The sequence below is a fragment of the Strigops habroptila genome, chromosome 1 (genome assembly GCF_004027225.2).
Source record: "Strigops habroptila isolate Jane chromosome 1, bStrHab1.2.pri, whole genome shotgun sequence".
In the NCBI taxonomy this organism is placed as follows: Eukaryota; Metazoa; Chordata; class Aves; order Psittaciformes; family Psittacidae; genus Strigops; species Strigops habroptila.
Window position 1 is genome coordinate 11,199,103 of NC_044277.2, and position 17,055 is coordinate 11,216,157.

Sequence of the window (17,055 nt, forward strand, 5' to 3'; positions counted from 1 at the left end):
ACATGGGGGACATGAATGAGGAATGAGGAAGACATTCGTTACTATGAGGGGGGTGAGACACAGGAACAGAGAAGCTGTGGATGGCCCATCCCTGGAAGTGTTCAAAGGGGCTTTGAGCAACCTGATCTAGTGAAAGATGTCCATGGCCATGGCAGGGGAATTAGTCCAGATGATCTCTAAAAGTCCCTTGAACCCAAACCATTCTATATTTCCCTGATTCCAAGCTTTATTTACAGGTACCAGTACTAGCAGTTACAGCTCTTTGGGATCAACTACTACCTTGATATGGCACGTGTGCCAATACCAGAACATGTAACTCAATTTAGGAAGTTATTTATTGGATTAAGAAGCTGATAACACTCTTCTTAGTAAAGAACATAAAGGGACTATATCCTTAAAAAAATGCAATGCTAGAAAATGCTAGTCACAGCCAAATGACACAGTTAAGCTCTCCCCATGACAAAACACACTCAGCCTTAACTGAAAAACTGCTGCGACCATACACTTCATAGGGGTGTCCTGCTAGCTTTTTCATTGCGAAGCTGATCATGGTACAGCATCCAATTTCATGTAAAGGAAAACATATAAAGTATCAAAGGGGCTCTTCAGAGTGCGCACAGTTGAGTAATAAATAATTCAAGCCAGGGAGTCCGGGGGAATCTGGGAAGCAGCACGAGTCACATGCCTATTTTGTAAACATGGGAAATGATCGCTTCAAAACTTTCAGCTGCTTGAGGTGCTGTCCACCCTTATATGACAAACCCAACAGGGAAGAGTCACCGTGTTAGTGACACCCACAGGTATGTGGAAAGGGCAGTCATTTAGCAGTAAGCAGAGTTCCTTGGGAAGTGACAGTCTTTGCAATCATGCATTCCTGGGTTACTACATTTGGCCTCTGGCTTGTACAGCACAGAGCTTGAAACCAGGAGCTCGATTATCACTGACAATGCTGATCTGGAATTTCAGGAATGGGTTGTAGTGGGTCCCGGGAAGCAAACAGCATTTATGAAGCAAAGAAACACTCTATACCTTTGCCAACAGGGAATGTTATGTTGCTCCAAGATGTTGCAAGAGCATGCAAGCAGTGTGGGAAAACTGCAAAACAGAGCTGGTGCAGTAGGAACTACAAACGGCATCATGTTATTTACCAGGGGGAGCAGGAAGGTGTATGGAATTACACACCCCTCAGCACCTGAAAATATTCTTCAGCAAATTCTTAAACAATTTGACTGTAAGAAGCTGAAGGATAACAAGGTAATAAGAAGCAGTCAATATCTTTCTTGCCAGATTAAATCATGCCAAACTGACTTAACCTGCTTCTCTGATAGATTAACTGTCCCTAATGGATGAGAGAAGTCAGCTAACATATACATGTTGATTTTAAATGCAGCTTTTAATGTTCTCCAGATGACATTCTCGCAAGCAAACTAAAGAAATTAATATAAATCTTCAGCCAGATCCAAGAAACAACACAATAATTACGCTTTCTTCTCATTACAGTTTCTCTTTTTCTAAAACAGATCACTGGTGTAACAATCATTACAGCAGTGCCTAAGAACCATAATAGAGATCAAACAAGATTGTACAAGACACTATACACATTCATGAAAAGACAATTTCTGGCATTGCAGAGCTACAGTCTAAACAATCAGGACAGACAAGGAAAATATCTTACCAGCACTGTCAGAGATGGGAAACTGAGGCAGAAAAAGATTAAGAGCCCCATTTTCAAATGAGCTCAGCATATTTGTTGCTGAGCTCGCTTGAAATTCTGGCCACAATCAACATCATGGAAATCACTAGATATTGAGCTCCTTTGAAAATCAAACTTCAGTATGAAAATTTGGCCCAGAGGTCTTTTGAAAATCTACATCAAGAGGCTCACCCAAGGTCACCCAGGAAGTTCGGTGGCAGGGCTGGGAACTCAACTTACATCTTCCAACTCCCACTCTGGTGCATAACTAATGTCGCTCTGCGTTCTGTTTTAATTAGCTATGGGGAGATCTCAAACCAGAGAATGCTTTTGAAATGAAAGAAAAGAAAACCCTCACAAGTGCATTCGGCTTCCTTTCAGAAGCATCAGCACAATGGGCTACCGGCGACTCACAAGCAGTTGGGACTTCTAGCTTCTTTAACAAGCTTCTGTTTTCTTTTTATCCAAAGATGAACTGTTTGTTGTTTGCTTCTCATATATAAAGGAGAACTGTTCATTTTTTCTCAGTAATTTTTTTTTGACTTGCACTATGCCTCTGACCCATACAAATATTTTTCCAGTGACAAATGAGGATAGAAAAAGGAAGCCTGCAGAGTGCAAAGGCTCCTGAGGATTAGTAGACAACCTCTGGGGCAAGGAGTGGAGATTTATGCTATTGCTTATTATTACTACATTTTTCCCTAGGTAGAGAGAGTCGTTTGAAGTGGTTTCCTTGCTAATGCAGTGGCAGAGCAAACTATTTACTTTGCATGTATATGTGGTTGCTTCAGTACCTCTCTTGCTGTTCCTGTGGAACACCTAAGATGCGCTGTTTTCAGCAGTCCACAAGTTCCTTCTGGAACATCTAGATTCTCCATATTTTTCCTGGCTTTGGGGGCATCCATACGTCTTTAAGCACCTTCCCTGACAAGTCTTTGTCGGAGAACTACTGCAGCCATCTCAGTAGAATGTTATAACAAAGGTGGGAAACAAGCCAAAGCTAGAGTAGGTGTCTGTAGAAGCTTCTTTTAGCCCAATGCACTTTGCTAAAACCTAGATGTGGCATTATTTTGGCAAAGACAAAAATTAGAAGCATCTATATTCATATTTTTGCAATCAAAAGCTTTAACCTACTTTCCTGTAAAAGACTAGGTAGGTTGATACGTCGGAAGAGCAGGTCATTTCCTCAGCTCTCTGACCCTAATACGCTGCCTGTGATCACAGGGGACTTCTGAATTCACTTTGTGGTACACTGGGAATCTCACTGATAAAAGCCAATGAGAATTTTGCCCCATTTTCCTCAGACAGAAAGCTACCGGATGGATAGAAATGGAAGTTCTGGGCTCATGCTGACGGTTGGACATTTCATAAAAGAGGAGCTGCTGGGTTCATTATTCCCAGATTTCTGTCAAAAGCAGAAAAATGGCTTTCTTTTCTCTTCTCAACTTTCAGTCTTCTTGTACCTCTTTAGCGCTAATTTCACATCTTCCTATTTCTTTCAAATCTGCCTACTTCGGGGTATGTTTGTTTCTCTTGGGCTCAGAACAGTATCTTACTTCTCAGTCAAAACCTTCCACTTTTCTTCTTCATAAATTTCACCCCTACAAGTTTATGTGTCCAGCTGGAAAACTTTTAAAGTTTAAAAACAACTTTATCTAGAAAAGCCAAGAAACACTTCACCAAAGACAAAACACAATAGGTTTGTGAAACAAGCAGATGGCGGGGTGAGAGAGAAGGTGTACAGGCAATGTGTTTGTTCTACAGATTAGCTGGGCATAGAGTTTCTACTTACAGAGCCTTTTAAGTTTCTTTTAATCAGTAAAAAGATACAGATATTATTAGCTTTAGTTCAGCACTGGTTCGGGGATTACTAGAGTTTCTACAATGGAAGTCATTGAAGGTGGGGGGGTTGAGGGAAGGCAAATTTATTTTACAGGGCTCCCTTCCTTCTGGAGAGTGTTTCTCATGGAACAGATGGCACAAGAAAAAGCAAAGGGATATTTAGGGGAAAATAAGGGAAGCTGCGAGGTCAGCAGCACTGCCCAAGTGGAGGGGAAGCGGGTGACTCCATCGAGTCGCGCTGCACACAGCTGGGTGCGGCAGCAGTCTGAAGGTCCTCACAGGTAAAACATTCCAGAGCCAACTCCTGCAAGAGTCCTATCTGTCAGGTTCTTTTTCTCCATCTTATCTGTCTCTTGTTTCACTCCACACCCTTCTTTTCTTGTATGGCTTTCTCATTGTCTTGTCTCACTTATCTTGGATCACAAGTATTCTGGGGCAGGGAACACATCTTTATATAGGAAAGAGCCAGGGCTTTTATGGTACTATATGCATAATTAATAATAATTTGTTCAGTATATAAAGTGAAACTTCTCAAATAATCAGTTGTCTAGAAGAGGAGATCTCTTCAGTTAATAAAAAACATCACTGAAAATCTTGGGGTTAACCTTAAAGTGTGTGCTTGAAACAAACCACGACCACTGTTAAACACACAGGTTGCACATGTTCTGGAATGCTGATTGAGCAGGATTATGTGGGATCATCCAAAACCTTTGCAAGCTGATGAATCTGAATAATTAAGCTCTCCCTCATTACAGGTCTCCAAAGCACATTAATGAGGTCTCCACAACAGTAAAGTTCACTCTGGAGACAAGAACACATCTTTGAGTAATTGGGTGTTTTGATCAGCTGGATTTGGTAAACTGCAACTGCATGTGAGATACAGTATTGACCATATACAATATTACATGGTGCCATATGAGTTATGCATTCTGCTGTCTGCATACTAATCCAGCAATAGACCTTACAATGTATATTCTTACACTCTCCCTCTTTTCTGTTTTGACAAGTCTGAATTTCTAAGGACCTTATGAAACACTTTATCCTCTTCCAATAAAATTAGAAAAGGAGTGGGGCTTGTTTTGGTTTGGTTAGTTTTTAACTAGGGAATTTGATTTTATATTACAATTCTGACCATGAAATGAGCTCCACAAGGGCAGTAGCAGCAGTCTTGTTAATTGTGTTGAAGAGTTCTCTTGTCCCTTAGCTCACCGAGGGATGGAAATCCCTCTTTACACATGCTGCTGTCATGGCTAACATCCTGAAAAGGATTTTGTCTAGTTTACTGATAACACCAAATTTAGAATTTCAGTAACACTTAGACAAAGCATATCCATGCATGAAAAATCAAATAAACTTACAATATCAAATAATACAAATATGCTTTTGAAGATGCAGGGGAAGATTTATTTGGAAGAACGTAATTAGAATCCTGCTCACACTGATCTAAAACCCTGGAAAAGGTACAGAAATCACTAAAGCTGGTATAAACCAGTAGCATTAGCACCACCCCAGTGCACTCTTACTTTAATCCTGAAAACTTGACTGGCATAGGTAGCCACAGGCATCTTTTCTAATATGCAATGTCATAAAGATCTAGTTACTGGATATTTGAACATTTAAAGTGGGTTGAGCATTATAACATTGTAAAAGCAAGTTCCTAACTGAAAGCTGAGTTAGCAGTACCACACCATGCATTTCTTTCCAAAAGGAATTAACTATCCTAAGATAATGCACAGCTCTTATGCTATATGTAAATTTTTTTGAAGTAGAGCACTTAACCAATATTAGCAACTTATACTCAAATAAGATTTGAAATGATGAAAACTTCCTTATCAGATGCCAGCATCAGATTTGATCCATTGAGCAATGCTTGTGATTTCCACCCATCTACAAATAGATGGGTGGAAATGCAGAGAGTTATTAACACTTGAGAAATTAGGAAACCTTATAATCAAAACATTATTTTACAAATTGATTTAAATACAGAAAAGGAATATGTTCAGGCAGGTCTTCCATTTCAGACATTTTATTTCCCTTTGAAACTTAAGAAAAAGAAGGAGCAAAAGAAGACCACAGACATGTCAATGGCTGAATGGGTAGGTGGGTCTTCCTGTGAAATGAATCATACTTTTCACTCAGTTTTATGAAAGCCTTGCTTCAAGCATGCCTGTAATTACTACTTGTTGCAATGGCACATCAGTCTGCCACGCAGTACAGTTTACTGCTAATTTTCTAAGGGTATGAATCTCTTTTGGGGACATAAAATTGCAACATGGGTCCCTTCCTCAGCATGCACATGTGGGCTGGGAGAGCTGATCAAGAAATTTTAATATAGGATGGTCAGGAAGGTTCTTTTTATAATAGTCTGAATGGCTAATTGAAGATGTTTAGTAATCAGGATAGACTGAGATAACTATCTAAATCCTGTGGCCAAAGTGAGCTCCACCTCAGAAGCTGTTATTACAAGGACACACTGACCAACCCACAGTATGACCTGTCTGTGTCCGTCTTGATGTTTTATATAACTTTCTTTTAATGCCTTCCTTGGGTACCTGCTATGTAAAATGAAACGTGATTCTTTTACAGATGATTCCAGCGAAGGTGCCCAGCCACTGTGTTGGAAGAAAGAGCACCAAGATAAGCACTGAAGAGTTTTACATAGTGCTTCAGGAAAGCCAGCTAAATAGCAAAGGGACCTACAACTACCACTGACCTCGAGACTACTAAAGATATCACACAGCACATGCTGATGACAGCACTTCAGATCCATCATATTTGGGAGTTTGGTGCTTTATTCTGCAAAAGCCTCCTACCACCAGAGATGTAGAGTTCTAAGGCTTTCCTGGAATTCAAAGCTCTTTCTTTCAAAACAATAGGAGACAATATTGTTTCTTTCAAAATATGTCAGGAAGAGAAAGCAATAGCACAACTCTTTCCCTTTCTTTCAAAACAATAGGAGACAATATTGTTTCTTTCAAAATATGTCAGGAAGAGAAAGCAATAGCACAACTCTTTCCCTTTCTTTCAATAACTAAGAAAATAGAAAAAAAGTTGAGTTATTCTTGGGTAGCTTGCAGCCCTACGAAGGGAAAAGTAGGGAGCCACTCTGATGTCTTCTGCTGAAGCGGGACCACTGTGCAGATGGAGAAACGTGTTGAAAATGAGAGCAAAAAAATCCAGAGCATGATTTTGCAGCTCCAAGAGCAGGGAATTCAGCTGGGAGGGAGAAAGTATTGAGCTTCTCCCTTAGCTCAAAACTACACTTGCTTTGGAAAGAAACTAATTGTGGAAAATATCCAACGGCTGAGCTGCAGTGAACATTTTTTACCATGTTGACTGATTCATTCAATTATCCTTTTTTCCTTTCTGCAACTACAAATTCTGGAATGTACTTACTAAAAAGGATCTGCCTGATCTTGAAGAGATTCCAAGGGGCTATTCTAGAGCCTGATGATGACGACAAGATAGGAATGTTTTTCAATGGTGGCCCCTTAATTCTAAGAAAGTCAAAGAAGCATCTGTTATGCTCCTTTGAACTTTGTGAGTGAATACTGGGTTTACACCACTGGAGAGAGAGCAGCTCTTGTGTTTTGTCTTGAACCCCTATACTTCCTCCACTACTTGCCTCTAGTTGTGTCTACATTAGCGTCATCTTTGATAATCTATTTTTCCATGGGCAAATCAGCCTGAGCTGGGCTGAAAATTCTGTTATCAGTGTTTGCCCTACACAGTTTAATGAACTGCTTCTGCCCCTTTTGTGATCACAGCATATACACACTCAGAAGTGTATAAATAGAAAACCTGTAAGAAAGAGTAAAGCATCTATAGAAATAGAAAACCTATAGAAGAAAGACCAATACCTTGAACTTTGTCTAACACATTATTTGCAAACTGATTTTTAGGCACCTGATCAAAAATGTCCTGATTCTCGAGGTGCTCATTATGTGTAATTCCTTTCACTTGGGCCTCAGTGTTTCTAAGAAATCAGGACACCTACTCACGTGTCTAAACACTGGGTCAGTTTATGCCAGTAAATGCCATAACAGTGAATTGGCATCTCTTCTAAGAAACAGTATTACGAGTTACCTCATGCACTGAATGAAACCTTATGTTAAAACTGGCCTTCAGATTAGAACATTAGTTATCTACAAGCTCAAAAGTTTCAATCCATACATTATTTTCCTGTCTTCATACAAAATGTTCCAACAAAAGTAATTTTTTATCCACATACAAATGCAATTATTTACGCAACCTCCTTCTGCAGACTTGTGTTACTGAGAATTAAAGAAAAAAGGAAAAGCAAACAGTTACAGTTACCTAAGTATTTTTGCAGTGCAAGAACGGATTAGCAGAAACTACTGATCTCAGAGGACTCAAGGTCATTCCTGAAACCAAGGGAAAACTGCAAAGAAAGTTAAGTATTCCTGCCATATTTCTAAAAGCACAGTTAAAAATGCTTGAACTTCTTCCTAGCTTTTGAACAGTTTTGTTTGCAACACCAATTGGCATTGTTTGCTCTTAATGATTTTCTCTCGGAGGATCTGCGCTCCACATCCTGCCAACAGTTTCTGGCGAAGCTCAGCAAGGCCATCGAGCAATCTTTCTTTGCCAGTTGTGGACGCCTGCCAGAAGAGGCCAAACAGGAGTTAAGGCTTGATTTAAACAAGTCTCAGCTTCCATACATCTCCCTGATTAGCTCCTTTAGCTAGTTACCACCATAAATTATATCAGAGAATTATGCTCTGCGGTGGGCAAAGTGAGCAAATGAGAGCAGGGAAGGTTCACTGTGTATTTTACCTGATAAGATACATGAAGAAGGATTTTAAGTGCAGGACTAAAACTGAACTAATTTGTCCTGTGCAGATTGTGAAAGGCCACTTTTCTATAATTCCAGCAAATACAAAGACCTTCTAAACCTCTCTGCCCTTCTAAAGCTATTCAAGTAATATATGACTTTGTAAGGATTCCTGGACCTGCCTTAGACCAGAATCATTTTCAAGAATGATGCTTCATTTGAACTAATTAAACCTCACACTATCACTGTAAATTAGCTACCTTTCTTCCCGATTTCATACCTCTGATCCCTTGCATCACTTCCCAGCAGACTCATAAGGTGAACTTACTAACAGAAATTATGGGCAGAATGATAGCAATTTTCGCAGATATAATACCGTTAAAGTGTAAGGTTTCAGACAGAAATTTTCTGCACCAGCCGCCTGACTCTTGCTGATATGTGTGTTTTAATACAAAATCCAGCAAACATGGTACAAGTCTGTTCTGAGATTAAATTAGGTCAAAACACATGGGAAGAATTACAAAGATTAGCAAAATTATGTTGTGAATTATGATTTCAAGGATTTCCAGTATCAGATATTTGGCAATGAAATGGACACCATCATGTCATGGATTCGAAACTTGGCGTCCCCACGCACAGCTAAACATGTTAAAAGCTTAGCAAAAAAACCCCAAAATTGTGCCTATGCTACTAAATTATTATTAGGAAATTTACATTTCTAAGGATTTCCTCATAAACAGAAGCTGAGGTGTAGAAAGTTCCAGATCAAAGGTTATTAAAGAAATTATGTTTCTGCAGGACTAAGGAAAGATGCTTTTACGTACTGGAAGTTGGAGAAGAGTCAGCAGTAGGACCAATGATCCCTTCTAGGGATCCCTGCTGGAGCCAATTTTATTCAACATTTTCACTGATGAGCCACAGAAAAGGAAGGTGGTGAAATCTCCAAGTGCAAGGATGCAACCAAACTCCTTCAGGTAGTCAAGTGCTGCCCTGATAATGAGGAACTACATTAAGACTGGACAGAAGTGTCCAAACAGGTGATAGAAGAGCTTCAACGTAGACAAATGTAAGGTGATTAATCTAGAGAGAAATAATCTAAACCATGCCTGCACAGTGTTGAGGTCAGACCTTGTAGTTACGAATCAGGAAAGAGATCTTGGAATTGCCGCTACCAGTCCTGAAGCAGCTGAATGCACAGGACAAGTCAAGGAAGCCAAGAAAGTTCTGGGCACCACCAGGAATGCAGTAAGAACATGACACCGAGTGCCCTCCTGCCTGGACAGAAAACAGTGCTGCACTCACACTTAGGGTGCAGTGCTGGCTTTTGCCACTCAGGGACAAAGCGGAGTTACAAAAGGTACAGAAAAGGGTAACTACAATGATCAAGGAGAGGGATAAACTTCTTTACATGGAGAGACTAAAAATGCTGAAACTCTTCCATAGCCTGGAATCCAGGTCTGCAGAGACTATAAGTAAATGAAAACAGGAAACTAGGAACAGGAAGGGAAGCAGATCTGGGTAACAAGTAACATAAGTGGTAGGAATGCACAAGGCAGATGAATTGGGCAATAATTAAGACGGTAAAATGAAAAATACAGTAGCACTTGGGTTGCAGAAGAGGTGGGAGTGACAGGCAAAAGCAGGGGCTGGGTTGAAGAATGTCAGGAACATCTGGAATGGGTAGCAGGGAAAAACATCCAACGCTGCAATAGGAAAGTTTCCCGAAATACATTTTTTCCTTGATTCTCAAATTAAACTTGAAATTCCAGAACCTCAACACAGGGAAAACCTCTCACTAGTGGCTGGTCAGAAAACAGAACTACAAACTGTTGTTTCTGCTGATATTTCTTTGCCTTAGTGGCAGTTGACTCCACATAGCCAGATGTTCCAAATCAGCTGATAACATGGAGGTTCAATACAATTCTATCTTTTCAATCTTTTCTGTGTGGTTCCATGTGAATTAAATTGCCTGTAGTAACACATTGAAAGGGAAATTCTTTAACAGTTCTTGATCTCCACCCCCAGCAGGTTAGGGGGCATCTTCTCCAGATGTGAGGATGAGCCAGCTGCACCATTCTGCTTTACTGCTTATAGAATCATAGAACCAACTAGGTTGGAAAAGACTGAAGATCATCAAGTCCAACCTTTACCCCAGGACTGCCAAGTCTACCACTAAACCATGTCACTGAGAGCCTCATCTACAGTTTTTGAACAGTCCCAAAGACGGTGATTCCACCACTGCCCTGGGCAGCCTGTTCCAATGCCTTATCACCCTTTTGGTAAAGAAATTTTTCCTAATATCCAATCTAAACCTCCCTTGACACAGCTTGAGGCCGTTACCTCTTATCCTGTCACTTGTTACTTGGGAGAAGAGACCAGCCACCTCCTTGCTCCATCCTCCTTTCAGGTAGTTGTAGAGTTATAATGGAACACAATGGTTCAAACATTACTGGCTTTGCTTTTCACTCCCTCCCCACCAAAAAAAATAAATCAAAAAGTCTTATAAGAGTTTTGTCATGTTCTGGCATGACAATACATATGAAGTGGGGTATTGGGCTAGCAGAAGGTTGGTAGGTGGAAAAGAAGGGAGGAGTAAGGCATAACAATGAGACATATTTCTGCAGTTTTATAAGGCTGTTTCTGTGATATTTCAATGAATCATTTTCCAACATCAATAAAACTTACAAAATACTCATGCCTTTTTATAAGCTGTTGCAATAATGGATAATGAACTAACAAGGGATTCCTTACATCCCTAAGAGGGAGTTGTCTAACTCCACATATGCTGCACAGTATACTGTCTTCATGGAAATACAATAGCTTTTGTTCCATTAAAAAAATAATCAAGTATCAAGACTTAAAAAAACCCCCAACTCTTTTTGAAAGTATCTCCTTTTCCCAATTGAAATACTAGCACCATTTGTGGTAAGCACTCCTTAACCCCTGTAGAAAAGTGGGAAGGTCTGTATAATTCTGATAAGATCAGTTTTACAAAAGAGTATGTGTAAACACTGCTTACATGAAAGATTTCAGTTTACAGGAAAGAAAGGGAAATCCCCACTGAAGGAATTGCACAAGATGTGCCAGTTACAAGGTATAACATTTTGACATAAGGATATGTTTTTATTTTGGTTTCTGAGGACCATATGAACCACAAAGACAAGACTTCAACAGGCCACACTGCATATGTAACTGGTGTCAGGAGGCAAGAAACTCACTTCAGCCACCTTATGCAGACAGATATTTTTAATGTTGGTAAGAAAAGAAACCAGTATTGAAAAAGAGAAGGAACATTTGTAAATTTAAAATACAAACCACCAGGCATAGCACTGCGGAACTGATCACTTTCTTTTTTAACATCAGAAAAACAGAAAACAGATTTACTCTGATGAAAACTGTGACAAATCTAGTTCTATGAGCTGCTTACATACGCTTTAATGAAAAATATTTCTAAACACAAAATAACACTTTTACTATAACATACACGGCTGAGAATTTTACTGAAAGCAAAATCAAAAAAGCATGGAAATTAAAAATGTTGAGCTATGTAAATCTATTTGTGGCTTCTCTATGTATTTAGAATATACCCTTTTGACCTCATGTCTGAGTAAATAAATGTCTTTATTCAAGATATTATCAAACTGAAAATCTTCTAACTTGATTAGCCACATCCAAATATAATTCCATTCATATTTATTCATATCGATAGTTTTGACTTGAATAATAAAATATTTCAAAACAGCAAGTGTGATTAAATACTTCCACCTTGAAGTGCTGGAATTGTGCAATATTCTTCGGAAACATCTCACTAGAATACTCTTTGATGCCACTTGTGTCTTGTCCATCATTTTAAAACCATGCAATTAAAAAAGTATTCATATAGATCTTCTTGCAGTTTTAACTGCCCCTGTATGTTCGCTTAGAAAGACACTATCCACCCACGTAGCCAACAAAATCTACTTTCTCTATACATTTCTTCCCAAATTATGATTCAATACACTAACTCTCTTTATATTTTGTGTTACATTTTCATAAGTCTTGGAATCCAAAGAAGAAAGAAGGAGATACCATAGCAAGAATAACAGGATAATTGTCTAAAGTACTTTATTTCTTTGTTAACAGTATTTCTACATATTGTAAAACTCTCAGGCAGCAAGAGAAATATATTCTGTTGCTACAGAGACTACAAACTCAATTAACTTCTTCTTCCTGTGATTTTAATGACTACTCATCTAAAATTCAGTGATGTAAAACATCAAATAAATCTTAATAGCTGCACTGTGTTCACTACACAAGAGTCCTCCAGCCCTCTGTTCCCATCACCATCCAAATATTTCACAACCCTTTTGAATAGATGAATGGGAAGAGCTATCTAACTTTGACAGGGCTATCATCTCCCACGAGGAGAGCTTAAGATCTCTTTAATAGTTTTGATGTTCTAAATGCCTTAGATGTAACTTCATGCATCAGTTGTTTCACAACTATCCTCTCAGGTTTGGTTTTGGTTTTGGCTTTTTCATATTAAAAGCCTCTATGTAAGCTCGTATATTTTTTTATCAAGTCAATACTCTTTTAGCCTTATTTTCTGCCTTATTTTAGCTTATTCCACTTATTTTAGAATTATATTTCTTACATATCTTTAAGGAAAAAAAAAATAAATATTTTGTTTGTTCTTCCTGTAGTCATATTTTTGTGTCTCTCTCTCTTTCCTGCACCGAGATACTGTTTTTTAAAAGCACAGTAATAATAGACTCCTGTAACATGATGAAAAGATTGTATTTGTAGAATCTAAATTTGGGAGATCAGTTCTTGTCCTCTCTTGTCCTCAAATTCTCCAGGAAGTTATGAAAAGTGAGAAAGCAAAAACCATTTATGTTTTTTGCTCTCAAAAACCAAGTGCATTTGACCTTTGAAGCTACATTAATTTTTGATATTTGTTTTACAGATTTTGAATGGGTTAACTTGCATCTTCTGATGAATCACAATGGAGCACATCAAGAGTTACATGTCCACATTTAAAGAACAGTTTAAATCCATCACTCTTTCCTGAAGATAAGCTGTCCTGTGCATTACAAAACTGTCCTTAAATTATACAGTTACATACTTCAAAAAAAAACCAGCCCAACATGAGGTCTGTGTTACTGAGGACACAAGATAGATGCAAAGCAATAAATAGATCAGTCTTTAACATTTCATTCTATCATCATGACTCAGTGTGTGGTTCAATGTCTCATTCACTAGAGCCATCAAAACCAGAATTACAGAAAGCTCCATTTCCTCCTAGGCTTTTCCACATCAGTGGCTGGTCTGCTCGTCTGTATTCCTGACGCTGCACTGACTGGTGGGGTCACCTTCAGAAAATCACTTTCCCTGTCAGTGTCTGAATTTCTTCATTTGAGATGTCTTTGTTGGTAAAACACATCAAGACCTAGTGATTAAAAACAAGGTATATATGCAGTAGTAATTAAGTAAAAACCAGTTAGTTATCTTGTACTTATGGTGCACAGGTCTGTAAAGTCATCAGCACACCCACCAGACCTGACACTATGGTACCCATGATAATGACTATTGCTATTTTTCATGCATAACTATCAAAGAAGCCCTTTTCTGTATAGATGCTGACAAATACTACATTTAAGTAAGGAAATTCAACATTAGGTAAAGCAGGGTACTAAAAGCAATGGACTTCTTCAAGTTCATTCATCATCTGTTATATGCTCTGAGTGAATCTGCCGACAAGGAAGTACTTTTACTGGGTTTTTCTCCAGTTTCCAGCCTTTTAAAGAAACTCCAAAATATATTCAATATATTTAATGGAGTTCTGTACAATCAAAAGAAAAAGATACAAAAACTAGCAGTGAAAGAAAATAACCAAGTACTGAGACTTATTGCTGGTTCTCATCCTAAAAAGGCCATTACTTCATGGAATCTCCCAGTGACAATAATAATGGACAAAGGTGCGAGAGAGAACAGAGGAGCAGTAACTTGTCCTGTTGCCACCCAGGGAAGATTTTACAGGTGCCCTCCATTACACCCCTACAGAAAATGATCTTTTTGCATTCAAACATTCTGTGCTGCTAATACTTTCCATACAGTAGTGACAGAATCACTGCTGGAAAAAGGGACAGCTGGATATTTAAACATATCAAAGAGAACACATATTACAAAAGACTCAGAAAGGATGTGAAACCTCACGTCCAAGTACTTATGAAATAAAGCATGCTTAATGAAACTTCTGCTGAAAATGAGCAAATAGCACATGATTACGCTTTGCTTCTCTATTTTAATGTAAACTCTTCAATCTAACAAGCTGACTCCAATTGAGAAATTATTTCTGTGACCCTTGCTGTTCTGCTTTACAGTTTCTTACAGGATACTTTTGCTTGGTAAATTTAGATTTGAGCCTTCCATTCATCATTTCCCATCCTGTTTTCAGACTATTACTTCAAAATAGGACTCTTAAGTGTGTAACACTAATTACTTACGAAATCAAACAAACCCCCTTTTCATCACCTCTCCTCCTCCAACCATTACAAAATAATAATAGTGAAAAATCAAACAAACAGAAATTAGCAGAGGCCCTCAATATTTCTCCCAAGGAGCACCCAAAGCAGGCATGTCTTGTTGCAAAGGAATAGTTCAGAAGATCTGGGCATTAACACATGTAATCTTTGGGATTTCGCTTTATAGAAATTAGAAACAGTACTGAATTTCTCACCACCTGTTCTGCATGTAGACTATAATCTGTTCTAAACAGGGATTACTTCTTATTATGCATATGTGTAGCACCCAGTCTGATGGGATACGCATTTTAATTGAGATGAAGAGAATTTATTCCTGTGAAAATCATGAATGCATACATAAATATGAACAGTACAGCCATGGGAACAGATTGGTGGGTGGGGAGGAACTTGAAAATAGGCTCAATAGGACCAACAGAGCAATCACTCAAGAAAACCCTCCAAACGACACTGAGGATTTGCCTAATAACTATGAAGACTGTAAAATACGGGTTGGTGGCCTTAGTTTCTGCAAAGGCGAAATACAAATACACACATGAACAGTGCAGTACACAGTGCTGCTGACATTGCTCACAGTATTTCTACAGCACAAATGTATGCCGTATTTGCAGATTTCACAACAGAAATCAAGATATTGTTTTCCCTGGGTTTTAATCTACAAATTACATCCAGGTTTTTAGAAGTACAATGTTGTTTTCTCTTTGTAACCCTCCAAGGGTTCCCTCATTGCAGCAAACACCTACAAATGTCAGTTAAAGGTTCATTTATTTCCTCGGTGATTTCCTGTAAAACTTGTGACTCAGCATGTCATCTGAACCTGTTACTCTGTGTACTGAGAGGACATCGAACACTTTTGCAACCGTGCTCCAGCTGCACGCTTTCTACCTCCTATTCTGTGAGCAATGTAGAAGTCATCACTGAACCTGGGGTGATCATTACCCTGTTACTAAATTGAGCCCTGAATGCATGAACACATGCACACACACCTTGCTATCTGTGCCAGAACTATTGGTCATCGTTATTCACTAGAGATGAAAATACTTTTTTCTCTATTCACTACAGAAGAATGCTTTTCTTTCTCTCAATAGTTCTGATGTTAACTACAGTCTCAAGTAATTCTCTTGCATCACTGTCCTCCAATCATAGAATCATAGTATCATAGAATAGTTAGGGTTGGAAAAGACCTTACTAATTCTTTTTGAATGAGATCTACTTTTAAAAATGTAGCTATCTTTTCAAATGCGAGCCAGAATCACTCATGTGTTAGAGTATTTACCAGAAATATTTGTAAGACTCTTCCGTTCTCGTATCTACGATGAACTCTTTCAGTCTGAATAGCTGGCTATTTAGCATCACAGACTTAGGACTAAAATCATTACGGCCTTAAAAAAAACAACCCTTCTCACATGACTTCTTCCTATTTGGTCTTTGAATTTCTGTAAAGGTTTGGCTTCTGGGCTTTCAGAATGTCTTTTGTTTCCTAATGTAATTACATGGGTTTCTGGAAGCTACTTATAAAGTTTTTTTGTTTTATTTATGCAAAATACATACTTTAATTTTTGTTTTTAATATTGAATTACTCTAAGCATTAAAAATGAAGCGAGTATTTCACTCTGCAGGTTTAAACAGAACCCACTTGAATACTGTAGAGCGTATCTCTATTTGAAATAAGGCGTAAATTGTACCCTCTAATTTGTTTTCTTGGCATGATTCATCACTTTACAGGCCTCTCTTCTGTCATTTCATTTCCAGTCTAGATTTCTTCATACAAGAAAGTTTTTTTATTCCTTTAATAGTTTTTCCTGCCTCTCTCTGAACTTTACTTTAACTGCTTTCTCTTTGAAGATAAGATCCCTGCAGATGAATACAGCATTCACGGAGAAGATACATAATTTGTATATAATCTCTCAGCTTTCTCTATTCATTTTTAATATGATCCTTTTCCTCTTGCTGTATGTACTGTGATGGGCCTGATTTGGGGGACCCGGAAAAGAAAGCACTCATTGTTCTAGGCGCTTTCTGTCGACTCGTTAGTAACAAAAGAAGGCAACATCTAGCTGCAGAGGTTTAGGCTGAAATTATTTCTGTTTCTAAAGAGCTTGGGATGAAAAGCCTGCAATGGAGACAGCTTTATACAAGGAAGCTAGTGTGTTGCTGGGATCCGTTCTTGGGAAAGTCAGAGCCCTCCTCCACAGAGTTATTCT

General features: G+C 38.6%; 1 protein-coding gene across 2 annotated transcripts in view; it reads right to left on the minus strand.

Annotated features, from left to right (window-relative positions):
• NSMCE2 (NSE2 (MMS21) homolog, SMC5-SMC6 complex SUMO ligase) overlaps positions 1 to 17,055 on the minus strand; it is a 131,044-nt gene that overhangs the window by 14,896 nt on the left and 99,093 nt on the right. The gene's annotated exons all lie outside the window — the stretch shown is intronic.